At 34.4% G+C, this 14,266-nt stretch overlaps 1 long non-coding RNA gene across 1 annotated transcript in view; it reads right to left on the bottom strand.

Moving 5' to 3' along the window:
- Positions 1-460: 460 nt before the first annotated feature.
- LOC103884136 overlaps positions 461-14,266 on the bottom strand; it is a 32,598-nt gene continuing 18,792 nt past the window's right edge. Inside the window, exon 3 of the long non-coding RNA XR_646642.4 lies at positions 461-648. This is a non-coding gene — a long non-coding RNA (uncharacterized LOC103884136). The remainder of the gene's footprint in view (positions 649-14,266) is intronic.

Raw genomic sequence — 14,266 nt, 5'->3', positions numbered from 1 at the left:
AAGCCTCCCTGGTGACCTTTCCTGGGCCACAATGTTGGTGCAGGGTGACCGTGTTGGTGCAGGGTTTTATCCGGCAGCTGTGGAACTTGCACGTGCCATTTTGCGTTGACCAACATCTGTGCACTGGCCCTGCGCACTTGGCCATTTACTGCCCCTGGAACACTCTGGAGACCATGCTCTGGGCTTCAAGGTCACATCCCACACTCTCTCCTGGTCTCTTACACATGTTCTTTTCAGCTCTTCTTCATTCCCTGTTCTCTCTAAAGCCCTGACATACAAAAGATACGAAAGTTTTATGGTTCTTAGCAACACTTTGAAAAGTCTGTTTACCAATCCCTGTGGATAAAGAGACACAGTTCTTAGAACTGAGATGCCCGATTTCCTGTCTTTGTAAGGAAGGGCGCTTCTTTCTCTACCCATCCCAAAGGCCGTGTGCTAGAAAAAAGAGAATAAATCCAAATTTAATTATTGGCTTTTATTTCTATTACTGATGTCTTTGAGAGATACCATTTCCACACTTTAAAAAATGAATCTTGTATTTCTCGAAATGATTGTGAACTCCGAGCAGAGGCACTGTTTTGCATGACGTCGTTTTCCATAAAGAGCTGCATCTGGGCCCTGAATGTAGTAAGTTGTCTTTATGAATTCCTACAAAGGCACAGAGAAAACTTCCTTTGGTTGAATAACACATGCACCACACTTCATAATAACCTTGAATATATCACAAAGCCTGCCCAGAAGGAAGATCTATATGGTCAAATAGTTTGGGGAGGATGCATAGTTATAGTTTAGTTACTGTTATAATACATAATAGCACATTAAAGCTTTGAGAAGGATTGAGTGAAAACACATTTTTCTGTGTTTACTTACTGTATCCTACAATTCTTTCAATATGGACCACTTTTTGTTACATCAGTGATGAGTGAGTTCTTTCTTAAAGGGGCAGAAAATAAATGTTTTAGGTTTCTCTGTCAAACAAACATATACCAAAAGTGGAGGGGATTGTGTAGGTACTAAAATAACCATTTAAAATACAACCCTTTGAAAAGATGAAAAGTATTATGTGCTTGTGGGCCATAGAAAAAGACGGAGTCAGTCGAGTTGGGCTGACAGGACATAGTTCACTATTCTTTGGAGTAGAAAATACTCACTGGCATATTGGAGTAGTTTTTGGAGCATGCACCATGGAATAGTTGCTAAGTACACCTTCAGTCATGAAACGTTAGGATTTAAGTCAAAAATTGCTCAAGTGTTTGGAAAATTCTTGCACAAAAAGTAGATTTTAATTTTTAAGATTGTTCATTCTCCTGATACTTGAGGAAAGACATTCTCTTTCTTAAAATTACATACTGTTCATCCAATTATAAAAGGATTGCATACAAAAGAATAAAAGGAGAAAACAATCCCACATATCAGAGATAAACAACCTTAATGTGGTATATATTTTTAAGCTTTTAAATTCATATTTTAAATGCCAATGCAGAATCTTTTGGCAGTACACGATCCATGTACTTGCAGGTTTCAATGATTGGAATAAACTCTGAAGAATGATTTATGTATAGGTTAGAGAGGGGCTGTAAGTTAGCTCGAGTATAGTGGGGCTGCAGTAAGAGATGCCAGCGACTGATTTTCCATTTTGATGAATTTTTTTCACCAGTTTTAATTTTTTTTCTCTAAATTTCTGTTAACCAAATGAGATGTGAACTGGAGCAACCATTAAGCAGACAGCAGTGATCAAGGTGAAATCTCTTTTTATACAGTATAATAGGCCTGACGAAATTCACTCCTTGCACTACATCTCTGAACTGACATGTGCTATCAGCTCAAGGTCGCCTCCAGTCAAGAAATTGACTACCCGTTTAGGACACATGCCTTAATTATTAGGGAGCAGCTTCTTCTACCTGATTTGCAAAACATTTTCTTTATAATGAGCTAAAACCGAATGCAACAAATACTGGAATTCACTGGCATAGCTGCATGTTGCCAAACTCTTCTACATTTCAAGGCATTTTGCATTTTGTCAAATGCATTCTGCCTCCTCATGGCCTCTCAGCCACTAGTTCACAGTGAGATTCTGCACATTGCCACAAGTGTCTTCTGAAGATTTTTACTGAGATGTGATGCAACTTGCAAGCATATATTGTGTTTTTAAGGTTCAAAATGTATGTGCACGTCACTAATTATTAATGATTATTGTAATGATTAATTACAATAAGGACTGCTTCTTGGCTGTTTGATGGAACAGGGTCGACTGGTGAGTTTTACATCCGTGGGTCTAAAAATGGACTCTTGAAAAGCTCTCTAAATAAATTTCCCTGCATGTTCAAAAACGAGGGAATAGTGCCAAGGAAAGAGAGACCAAATCCTGCCAAGAACCTAAAACAGTCAAGGCTGCCAACAATATATTAAGCACAAATAACAAAGAAATATGGTGTGGATGGCTCTGTCCTGCCAGCTTTATGCGGTCCCCAAATTTTTTCCAATTCTAATGTTGGCCAAGGCGGAAAAACACATCGAGCAGATTGAAAAGACCTGATTCTCCAGGCCACATTTCAGGAAAGCAAAGTGAAGGTTAAGCATCTGTGACAGAAAAGAGTTCAGAAAATGAATTCTAGTGAAAAGAAAGGGAAGATGGAGAGAAAAAAAGAATAGTCAGGGAAATGCTGAGGCAGCAAACGTGAGACCCTTGATTACTCACTGTTGGTTACCTCATTTCCTAGCATGGACAGTTTACATCGAGCTTCTCATTTAGAGGGTGGGGTATATATATGGAAGGGTTAGTTTTTGAATTTGAAGAAACAGGGAGCTGGCTATGCCCCACGGAAACTGCCTCCGAGTGATGCCTGTGATGTGCTGGTGACAGGCCCTGTGAGGGGCTCCATTACCAGGCCACTCAGACATTGCTCGAGTGCTTGCCGATGGGTAGATTTTAACCAGGCCACATTTTCCAGACGCTCTAGTTCATTTTCAGCTTTCATGTGGAGTTCACACTGAAAGATAATGACACTGCATTTCTGTCACAAAAAGTGACTGAGCAGCTGGGAGAAAAAATAAAAAGAGCCTTATTTACTTTTTAAAAGATGGGCTGATGACTTAAGATCACAGCCATTTGTAATTTCTCCATGTGTCCTTTGAATAGTGACAATGGCATGGAAACATTAACTTCCATTTAGATGGCCAGTAATGGGCCAGCGGGTTGAGACCACCTTGGGGGGACCAGATGCATGCCATGCGTGTCATATGGTGAGATTCTTAGGACTTACATCCTGGTTTCTGTGTCTAGACTCCATGTAGTTAATAATTTGATGACCGGGTGAAGATTGGCAGGGAAGACTTAACACTACACAGGGAGAAATCTAAATTGTTAGCTTAGGTAGAAGTTGGTTAAACTCTGTGTACCATCCATTATTTACCTGTGTAATTTGTAACTATTTTATAAATTGTTTTTCTTTCAATGTCCTTGAACTAATGTTTGATGCATTTTTCTGTGGCTGTTCTTATGTCAAGGTTCTTGGATGCCTGATGGAAATAAGGATTTGAGAACATGAGAATAAACAGGAATATGCAGGAAATCATTGAGGACACAGGAGACGAAGTCAACCTGTGGCTGAGGGAGAGGGAGGGACATGAGAAGCTTTGGGAAAGATGTCAGTGCAAATGTCAGGCGAGTGCCACCCAACTTAGAGCTGTGGATGGAAGTTTGGCATTAGGGTGTCAGCCTGTGATTTCCTGATCTCCAACTCCACTCCTCTTAAGTCACCTGGCCTAAGGCACTGAACCATGTCATCAGAACCTCAGAGTCCAGCATCTTAACCATAGCCTTGTAACCCCACTGTTAGGTGAGTTTCAAGTCCTCAATCCCCATAAACTTCTTCAGACGACTGCTCCCTCAAATGACTTTGTTTCCTCCCAGGTCATCAGTTTCCTTAGTCAATTTCCAAGTCCTATCAGTTGTAGACAATACTGTAGGTCATCCAAGTGACTATTTCACTTAAACTTGCATTTCCTCCTCTGTTTGCGATAACTCTCATACACAACTCTAGCTTAACATCCACATTGCCCTCTCTGTTCTTATCTCTAGGACAGCAGAACACTAAACATTAAGTTCTTCAATGCTAAAAAAAAAATCCTGTAATCATGAAAATCAGCCCAGTACACATTCATGCTCACTACACGTGGTTCTCAGCTGCTGTGGGGCCTCTCTCTTCCCTTCAGTATCCGCAGACTTGCAACGTTCTTCTCAGCCTTCCTTCGCACCACTAAATTATCTCATTAAGTCAGGACCATCTGTTGGGAACTCCTTTAACTTCCCAGGGCCCAGGAAAAATACACCACATTTATCCATGCCTCCCTCTTTCTCCATGCGCCTCTTCAAGAAGAGAGCCTCTTCTCCCAGTGTCTCTCTCCCTGATTCCATATCACCCTCTCTCCTTTGGGATGCTTCTCCAAAGAGTGTGGTCTCTCAGGTGTCATTACCATCTTATGACTGAGTCATTCCACTTGACTTGTGAACCTCTTTGTTGCCTATTCCAGGCACTCCGAGTCTCCCCTGCATTCCATCTCCCTTCAGCACACAACCCTGTTCATGATGCTTTTTGTAAAGCCGTCTGCTTCCCCATCCTCCTTAGATCTTCTGCTACTAATCTGGCCAGTTTTTCTCTGTCTACTGCTTATCCTTCCCTTGACCTATTACTTTCTTCCTTCTCCTGAAGAAATCTGATCTGCAGCTCCTCTTCTCTTTTCATCAGTGTCTCACTCTTGATGCTGCTGCTCCTGCAGCTACTGCCAAGCCTCACTTGATAGACAGTACCCACTCCATATGGGGCAAAAATAAAAATCACCAAAAATAGACAGTTACAAACAAATGTCCCTGCCCATAAGATTTATGTAATAGTACTTTATCTGTGTGTTATATTGCTAAGGACATGGTGACTATGACAGATGTAACATAATAGATGCAATTGACATGTACAGCATTTCTTACAGCTAAACTACATCTAAGTTTTTATATTTGAAAAATAATATATGAGATACATCAATAATTGGTTTCATTGTTAAAAATATACACACAAAGCATCTTAAAATAATGGAAATGTAACAACCTGATAACTATAATAAATATAAACAAAAATTGTAATATAAGGTTGCTCTTAATTTTTGAAATTTAAAGGATACCTTAAGATTTTAGTTAAATAACATCACAAATATATGCAAGATAATTTCAAATACTGCTCTTTTTTCCTTTTGAACATGTTATAACAAAAGACTATACAATATTATTTACTTGAGAATATAAAGGTTACTTGCAAATTAATTACTCAATGAGATGTCAAGAATACTTGAACAGGTAATTGTAGAAAAAGAAATAAGGCTAGCCATGGATATAGAAAGATTTTCTATCACAGAGAAAATCAAGAATGTGCCACCTTAAAACTATGAGATTATTAGTATGTTAGCATGGGAGCATGCTTTAGCAGCAATGGGTATAGGAGCATATATGGTACGGTGATGTACCAAATAGATCTGGCCCTGCTGATTCTTTTAAAAATATTTTCTAAGAAAAATATAAATAATATGTACAAAAATGCTTACACCAAAGATGCTTACCACAGAATTATTTTAAATAGTGGAAAAACATGAGAACAATATATACATGCAATCATGATATCTTTTGAAAGACTAGGAAGTTACTGCAAATGTCATAAAAGAATACGACATCTAATCCTATTCATAATACACCCATGTGAAAAACAAAAGTGTTTCCAAGCTCTCTGCAGTGGGCTTTTATTATTTATAAAATTTAAAAAACTACCAAATATTCCTTTGACCTTAGAACTTCATCAAAATCCAGTATGTTCTCAATATACCATTTTTACTAATGAATTAGTTATTGCATGTAAAGTGCCTGCCTAGCATAATTTAGATGATGAAATGTAGCATATATAATAATAGTCATCATAATACTTAAAGTAAAACCTTAGTCAACATTTTTTCTTATACATTTGGTGTACTTCATGCAAATGTTTGAAAAAAGAATGAGTATCTTTGTAAAGGAGACTTGTATACTATCAAAACTATTTAATGTTGGATATTTTTCTCAATCAAAATTATAAATGCAGCCACTCATAGTATTACAGACATATAATGCTTTCATCTTCTCTTGTATTGGCTGCTATCAGAATACTCCACAATTCACTGAAAAAAGTCCTACAACAATGTTCAACTTATTCATTTTGACCTTAAGTTGTTGCTTTTGTAGTGCTGTATAGAAAGACTAAGTTAGGCAGAAGCAGTGTCTTCATGAATCATATACGTTGTGTTTTGCATATTTAACTATTTACAAAATGTATATACATAATCAATAAAAGTAACATCTTAAGAAGAATAAGAAGAATAAATTAATAAGAATAAACCATAAATAATCAGTAGGAATAAACTATAAATATTTTAACGAATGTATACATTAATAAATGTTCAAATGAGTGAAATTAAACATATGGCACACTATAAAATAGAGAGGATTATAGAAAAATAGGAAAATGATAAATATTTAATATACATATACATATAATCACAAATAATGAATAAATAATACATCTTAAGTTTTATTTTCGTCATGTAAGGATGTAAAATAGATACATAAATAATGCAGTGAAATCGTATTTGATATAATACATCAGGTGATGATAACGTGCTAATATAAATTAAACTTTGTAAGAGTATAGCCAAAATACTCATATATCTTTAACATGATTGACAGTTTCCCAAATGAAGAAACCAAGAATATACTTATATACCTATTAAGTTTTGGGCTCTGTGTTTTACATGCACACACACACACACACACACACACACACTTCTCATGAAATCTCTTAGGTTTTTGTTATTTGGTCCAGAAAACTAGGCTTGGATTAATGAACTGAAGGAAAAGCATACACCACGTTGAAAAGTTAATGTGAAAATCTAGTTATAACATTGTATATTTATGCATTATTTCAAAATTGTGCTGAGAATACAGACGGCACTCAATACATATTTGTTGAGAGTATGAATAAATGAATGCTAATTATAGTTTGCTCTTATTTGCCTTATTGGAGTTGTTGGAAATCCATTTATTTACTTCAGGTCCTGGGGAGCCTGAGGAATAAAGGTACTAAGGGTATGACTGAATGTTACATGTTTCATTTCTCATTTCTTTGTTTGGCCCAGGGAAACTGAATGACTAAATATAAATATCCCAATTTACATGTTATTTGGTTGCTAAAGATAAAATAATGACTCTTCCTTATGAATCTTGATTGGATTATTAATACAGTACTGATACCTCCCTCCAAAGCAACAACAACAAAAAAATCACTCAGAGATGACAAGGTCTTCCAGAAATAATTTTAAATATTTAAATAACATTAGTTATAAAATTGTATAAAAATCTAAGTGTGAGATTAAATGAGAAACAGATAACATATCAATGATACTTTCATTCTTAATTTTCAGGGAAAAAATCCAATATTAGGAAAATGCGGAACTCAGTGCTTACCAACTAAGCTCAACTTACTTTTTGAGAAGTTTATAACATTTTCTCAAATTGACTAAAAGATAATATTAGGAATATAAGATGACGACAAATATCCAGAAAATATGGCATGAAAAATATTATAAGTTTTCTTTCTTCTTACTTAGACCTAAGATCTAAAGCACTGGCCGTAAACCATTTGAAAGACCTTAGGTTCTTAAAGCTGTTACTTCACAGACATATAACCAAGTGTTGGTTCTGTGCACTTGGTTTGTTTATTTAAGTCACCCATATAGAATACTGAATGGAAACATACCGGTCTATAATAGATTAAGTTGATTGTTTTTGCTGGCAGATGTGAGAGAGCATCATTGCTCATTATGTGGTTGGCTTAATTGGTTTTCTCCTGGAATACATGGATGGCATTCTTTTAATCTGTTCCACACAGAGGACTTACAATCAAAGCCGCTGAATTATTGTTTAATTGGTGGTATATTTTAGATCATGGTTCCATTCTGGGATTGGTTTATGATAAAACACTTGTTTGTCCTTTACACAGGGATTAATGTGGGGGCAGAAAAAGGTCATTTCTGTTGTTTTCAAGCATTAGCCACTTGTTATTAGTAAAATGCTGAAATGAGACTTCACTGATTTTAAAAACCAAATACTGTAATAGGACACAGAATTTAATGAGAATATTCTGTCTTTGGAGAATGATTTTTGTTGTCATGTATTATACAGTAGAAAGGTCAAATGATGGATGTGACTATTACAAATAGCAGTGATTTATGATGGGGTATCTGTAAAATAGACAGGTTTTGCGTGGAGAAAAAAAATCAAAATCTCTGTTTCAAAGTAGCATTAATATTTTTGTTCTGTAACTAGAAAATTAATAAACAATGTTTGCAAAGGCCTTTCAGTGGCGATTTTTGTGATTACGGTTTAAATCTAGGCTAGAGAGGAACACTTTAAAATTGTGTTTTAAAATCACATTTGGAAAACAGCCTTTCTTTAGTTTTCATTAAAAGATGGATGAAGACAATAAAACAAAATAAGGACTCAGAAGAATCCTAAACATAGACCAACAGATAACCTATACTCAGAACCTAGGAGGGCAGACTTTCCTCTAACTTGAATAAAACTGGGCTACCTTGTAACCTGTCTCAAAACAACATCACATTCAAAAGAAAACCAGTATGAGACAAACAAAAGAATCAAACAGCAACTTAAATGTTAACTGCAGCTTTACCAAGGCCATCTCAATAAAATAGCAACTTATGACTCACAGGAAAATGACCTACAATCACCTTTATTCACCTGAATGTCCCTGAATCTTCAGAGAAATAGTTCATGTCTCTCCTATATTTCTCTCATCCTCAGAAAACCTGCAGTTCACACAGCCCATGCAAACCTGGGCTCTCGTTCTATGGACTATCTGACTGTTATTAGATTTAAATATAAATTAATTTTGTCTCTCTTGGTCGTTTAAATGTCACCCTATATTCAATAGTCCACATTCAAACAAGGACTAGGAACTAAACAAATACACATAATTAGGATTTCTAAAAGGCAGGAGAAGGTACATTGGTGTTCTTGTTTCATTTCAGTGAGCATAATTGATTGAGAATCTTCCCAACCAGTGCCCTACCCAAGTGTAATCTCACGAAACAGATAAACCTTGTTCACCTGCAAGAAGGAGAAAACAGAAACAAATAAAATATAATATGGTCTAAAATCTGATCAGTGAAGACTTCTTTTCCGCTTTTACAATTTTAGTCATGCAAAATGAAGCATTTATTTGTAGTATTCTACCCACGCCCAATAGATTATTTGCCATTGCCAAACGCAATATAGTCTTAAGGTGTTAATCTTGTGTACCTTTCTTATAGGTAGTCCTACTTGCTAGTCATTTATTACAGCAATGCCGCTATTTCAAACACATCTAGAAGAATAACATTAGTGTATTGATCATGATAATGTTTGGAGAGCTTTGTAACTTAGGTTTTCATTGATGATCTAATTATATGTTGAGATACTTTGCTAAAAATTGTCTTTCAAGACATAGTCTTTTACCAGCCCCTTAGATAGCTTTTTTTTTTTTTGCAGTGGTGTGATCTTGGCTCACTGCAACCTATGCCTCCCAGGTTCAAGCAATTCTCCTGTCTCAGCCTCCCAAGTAGCTGGGACTACAGGTGCACGCCACCACGTCTGCCATGCCCGGCTAATTTTTGTGTTTTTACTATAGACGGGGTTTCAACCTGTTGGCCAGGCTGGTCTTGTACTCCTGACCTCTTGGCCTCCCAAAGTGCTTGGATTATAGGCTTTATTCCATATAATCTTCTTTTCAATTTTTCCTATTGTTCCATATATGCATATAGGTAGGAATATATGTATGTATACAATTTTTGAATTCTTAATTTTTGACATTGTTAACCATACATAAAAATAAAGCATATGTATAATTAACCCATATGTATCCAATAATTTAAATCCAAAAATTATCCACATATTTCTGTTCTTTTATGTATTACCCCAATTGTTTTTCCTAGAATATGTTAAAAGAAATCCCATATAGTTTATAATTTCGTCCTTAAAAGAAGCCCTAAATTGTTATTACATCTAACAAACTGAAATTCTCCTTTATCATAACCTATAAAAAAGTTCATGTACAATTTTATCCAATTTCTTAAAAATATAATTGTATAGTCAATTCATATGAATCAGGATTCAAATAAGTTTATTCATTGCATTCAGATGATAGGTCTCTTAAGTCTCTTTTATCCATGTCAGTTCATTCTATTATTCCACTAGACCATTTATTCATTAAAAAGTGTGGCTTTGGAGCACACAACTTATTTTTTTGTTAAAACTGGTAAAGAATAGATAATAATCAGTTTAAACATTTTAGAAGAATATTTCATAATTGGTGGGAATGTTTTTTTTTTTTTTTTTTGACCAAGTCTCGCTCTGTTGCCTAGGCTGGAGTGCAGTGGCATGATCTTGGCTCACTGCAACCTCTGCCTCCTGGGTTCAAGGAATTCTCCAGCCTCAGTCTCCCAAGTAACTGAGATTACAGGTGCCCGCCATTACACAAAGTTAATTTTTGTATTTTTTAGTAGAGATGGGGTTTTACCATGTTGGCCAGGCTGGTCTTGAACTCCTGATCTCAGGTGATCTGCCCACCTTGGCCTGCCAGAGTACTGAGATTATAGGTGTGAGCCACCGTGCCTGGCCCCAAATTGGTGTTTTTTACTTTCTACTTCCTTGTAAATGCTTGATTTTTCTAACTTTTGTGATCTGACTATTGCTCATAAGTATAGCAGCCACACTATTGCTGCATAACAAAATTATTATGCATTTACTTAATTAATAATATTGCAAGGCAAGTATAGGCTGGAAGTTCTAATAGACACTTGGCTAGGGTCTCGTTGGTCTTAAATGGCTTTCTTTATATGTGTAGTAGTTAGCTTGGTGCAGGTTTTGGCAAAATTTTTCTTCAAGGAGAAGTACACGTTTTGTTTGGAGAGTCGTGCAACATATGCCACAATTATTTGACACTTCCATTAAGCTAAAAAACATACATAGAGGAAAACATAAATAAATGAACAGGGCTGTATCCCAATAAGAATTTATTTATGAAAACAGCTGAATGGTCAATGGCTTGTAGTTTGCCAACCTCTGATATAATGGAAAATGACAGTGGGAATACATGGTGCTCTTCAGAAAAAAACAGATGAAAAACTAAGGTAATCTAATAAAATATAGTAACAGACATTTAAAAATGCCGGATGATCTTATTATACAATTTTCTATATTTGAAAAAAGAATCATTGGCTTGAAGATAGTGCAGTGGAAATGACACAATTTAAAAAAGAAGGTAAAGGTAAAATCATTTAAAAATTAAAGAAATAAAAAGAACAGGCTGGGCATGGTGGCTCACACCTGTAATCCCAGCACTTCGGGTGGCCGGGGTAGGCAGATCACCTGAGGTCAGGAGTTCCAGACCAGCCTGACCAACATGGTGAAACTCTGTCTCTACTAAAAATACAAGATTAGCGGGGTGAGGTAGCACATGCCTGTAATCTCAGCTATTCAGTAGGCTGAGGCAGGAGAACCACTTGAACCTGGGAGGCAGAGGTTGCAGTGAGCTGAGATCATGCCATTGTACTATAGCCTGGGCAACAAGAGCAAAACTCTGTCAAAAACAACAACAACAACAACAACAACAACGAAAAAGAGTACAGAAGATGTGCAAAATAACACAGTAACACAAAGGGTCTAACTTTTGTATAATTGAGATCCCAGATAAAGATAAGAAAGAATGAGGCAGAAAAAATATTTGAAAAAATAATGGCTGTTTCTTTTTTATCAAAATGAAAGATATGAAACCACACATCCAAGAATGTCACATAATATCAGCCAGAAACAAAGATACAGGTAGAAAATATTAAATATAGCCAGTGAGAAGACACATTACTTACAGTTGTCAGAGATCAATATTACAGCAGACTTTTTATTAGATACTATGTATACCAGAAGACAATAAGTACCATTTTTTTAAATGCTGAAAGAAAAAAAATCTCAAACTAGAATTCTGTATTCAGCAAAAAACATGTCTTAGAAATCAAAAGGACATTAAAGCTTTTCAAAAAGTCAAAAACAGAATAAGCTCATATTAATCAATTTCCACTAGTAAAATTGGTAAAGGAAGCTCTTCAGGCAGAAAGAATAAGACGTCATATAGACACAAGTGTTGCAGTAAGAATGTTGTAAAATTGAAATGATTATACAATTCATTTTTCTGCTTTTTAAATCAATCTAAAAGATAACTGTGTATGGAATAAATAATACCAACATATTGTTTGTTTCTATATGTAAAATAAAATGTATGAAAGCAATAGCATAAAACTTGGGCAGGGGAATTGGGATGATACTGTTGTAAGTTTCATACATTATATATGAAGCACTGTGATATTATTTGAAGAAAGATTGTGATTACTTACAGATTAGTAATATAAATGCTAGTATACTCAGTAAAATTTTAAAGAGCAGAGTAAGAAATAAAACATAAATGAAGTTAAAATACAGTAATTTAAAAAATCATATAATATGAAAGAAGGTATAAAAGAGGAAAAAATGAACAAATAATAAAAGGAAAATAGAAAATACATAGCAGTATGATAGATTTTAATCCAAAAATATGAATAATCACATTAAATGGAAATGATTTGAACCTACCAGTTAAAATAATTCAGATTTTATTAAAAGCAAGACCAGTGATATATATTTTATAAGAACTCTACCATAAATAAATAAACATCAACTTAAATATAGATCAAAAGTAAATCAGTGGAGAAAGATATTCCATACAAACACCAAAGAATGCTGGATTGGTTAAATTAACATTTAAAGAGTAGATTTCTAAAAAACGAATATTATCAGATATAAAAGATATTTAACAATAATAAACATTCAAATATTAAAAAATATATATATATATTTCCATTGGCATACATATAGATAATAATGTTTGTGTAGGAAAAGATACACTTCATTTTTTAAAAATTATTCTTACATTATTGTAAAAGAAATCTCTTACTATGTATTAGAATTTCCTTCATTTGGTAGTTGTTTGCTCCTTGTCATTTTCCTGTTGAGAATGTATGCTTTCATTCTTTCCTATTATTTGTGTCAATATTTATGTGTACTGCTGAGTTAAAAATAAAACGTTTGAACTTCTTGATTTATTCTATTTTTTATTGTCTAATTAAATAATTTGTATTTCAAGTTTCTGTATCCAGTGAAAATATCATTTAAAAGATAAACATGAAATAAATATTTCCATCTGGACTATACTGTATAAAAATGAAGTTCTTTGGGATGAAGAATAATGACACAACATAGATAATCATATTTTCAGTAAAAATGAGCAAAACCAAAAGTAAATAAATTGATACACATATATTTATTTGTATGTATGTTTTTAGTCACAATTTTATTTAAGGTATCTAATTGTCTAAAACAAAAATTATAAATCTAAGATAGCTCATATAAAAGAAAAATATCACAACAATAGCACCAACTATAATGTGGGAATGAATTAAACCATTGTCAGTTCATTGCATTTGTAAAGCAGGAAATTGAAGCTTTAAGTGTGAGGTGAGAAATAAAAAGCAACTTTCAGATGTGAACTGAGAAGTGTGAAGTAGGACATGGAAAACGCCAATGTGTGATGTGCTACTGACTTTGTTAAATGATAAGTTTTTCATATAATATGCCTAACTTTCATATTGTATGCCTAAATCAATCATTTAGAAAAGGGGTAAAATGAGAGGTGGCCAACAGTACTTTCAGTAAATAAAATGCAGTGCAACAATAATATTTAATCAACCCAGAGGATGCAAAAAAGGAGTAAGAGAGAAAAAAAGTCATAGAAAAAAATGAAAAATGAATGACACAGTTTACACTTAAACATAACCATATCAATAATTATATTAAATGTCAATTGATTAAATATACCAATTAAACACAGAGAGTGCTAGATGGGATAAAATCATTTACTATATTCTGGCTAAAAAAGACCTATTTAAAATTTATAGACACATGTGTACTAAAATTAAAAGTATGAAAAATACACCATAGAAAGAGTAAGCATAAAAATGGTATGGTACATTAATATCAGACAGAAGCAATTGGAAGAACTATTGTACATAAAATACAATGGGAGACATTTTTAAACAATAAAACTGGAAA

Source organism: Papio anubis, chromosome 6 (assembly GCF_008728515.1).
Source record: "Papio anubis isolate 15944 chromosome 6, Panubis1.0, whole genome shotgun sequence".
NCBI lineage: Eukaryota > Metazoa > Chordata > Mammalia > Primates > Cercopithecidae > Papio > Papio anubis.
The sequence above is the reverse complement of the archived record's forward strand: the minus strand, read 5'-3'. Positions and strand labels throughout refer to the sequence as shown.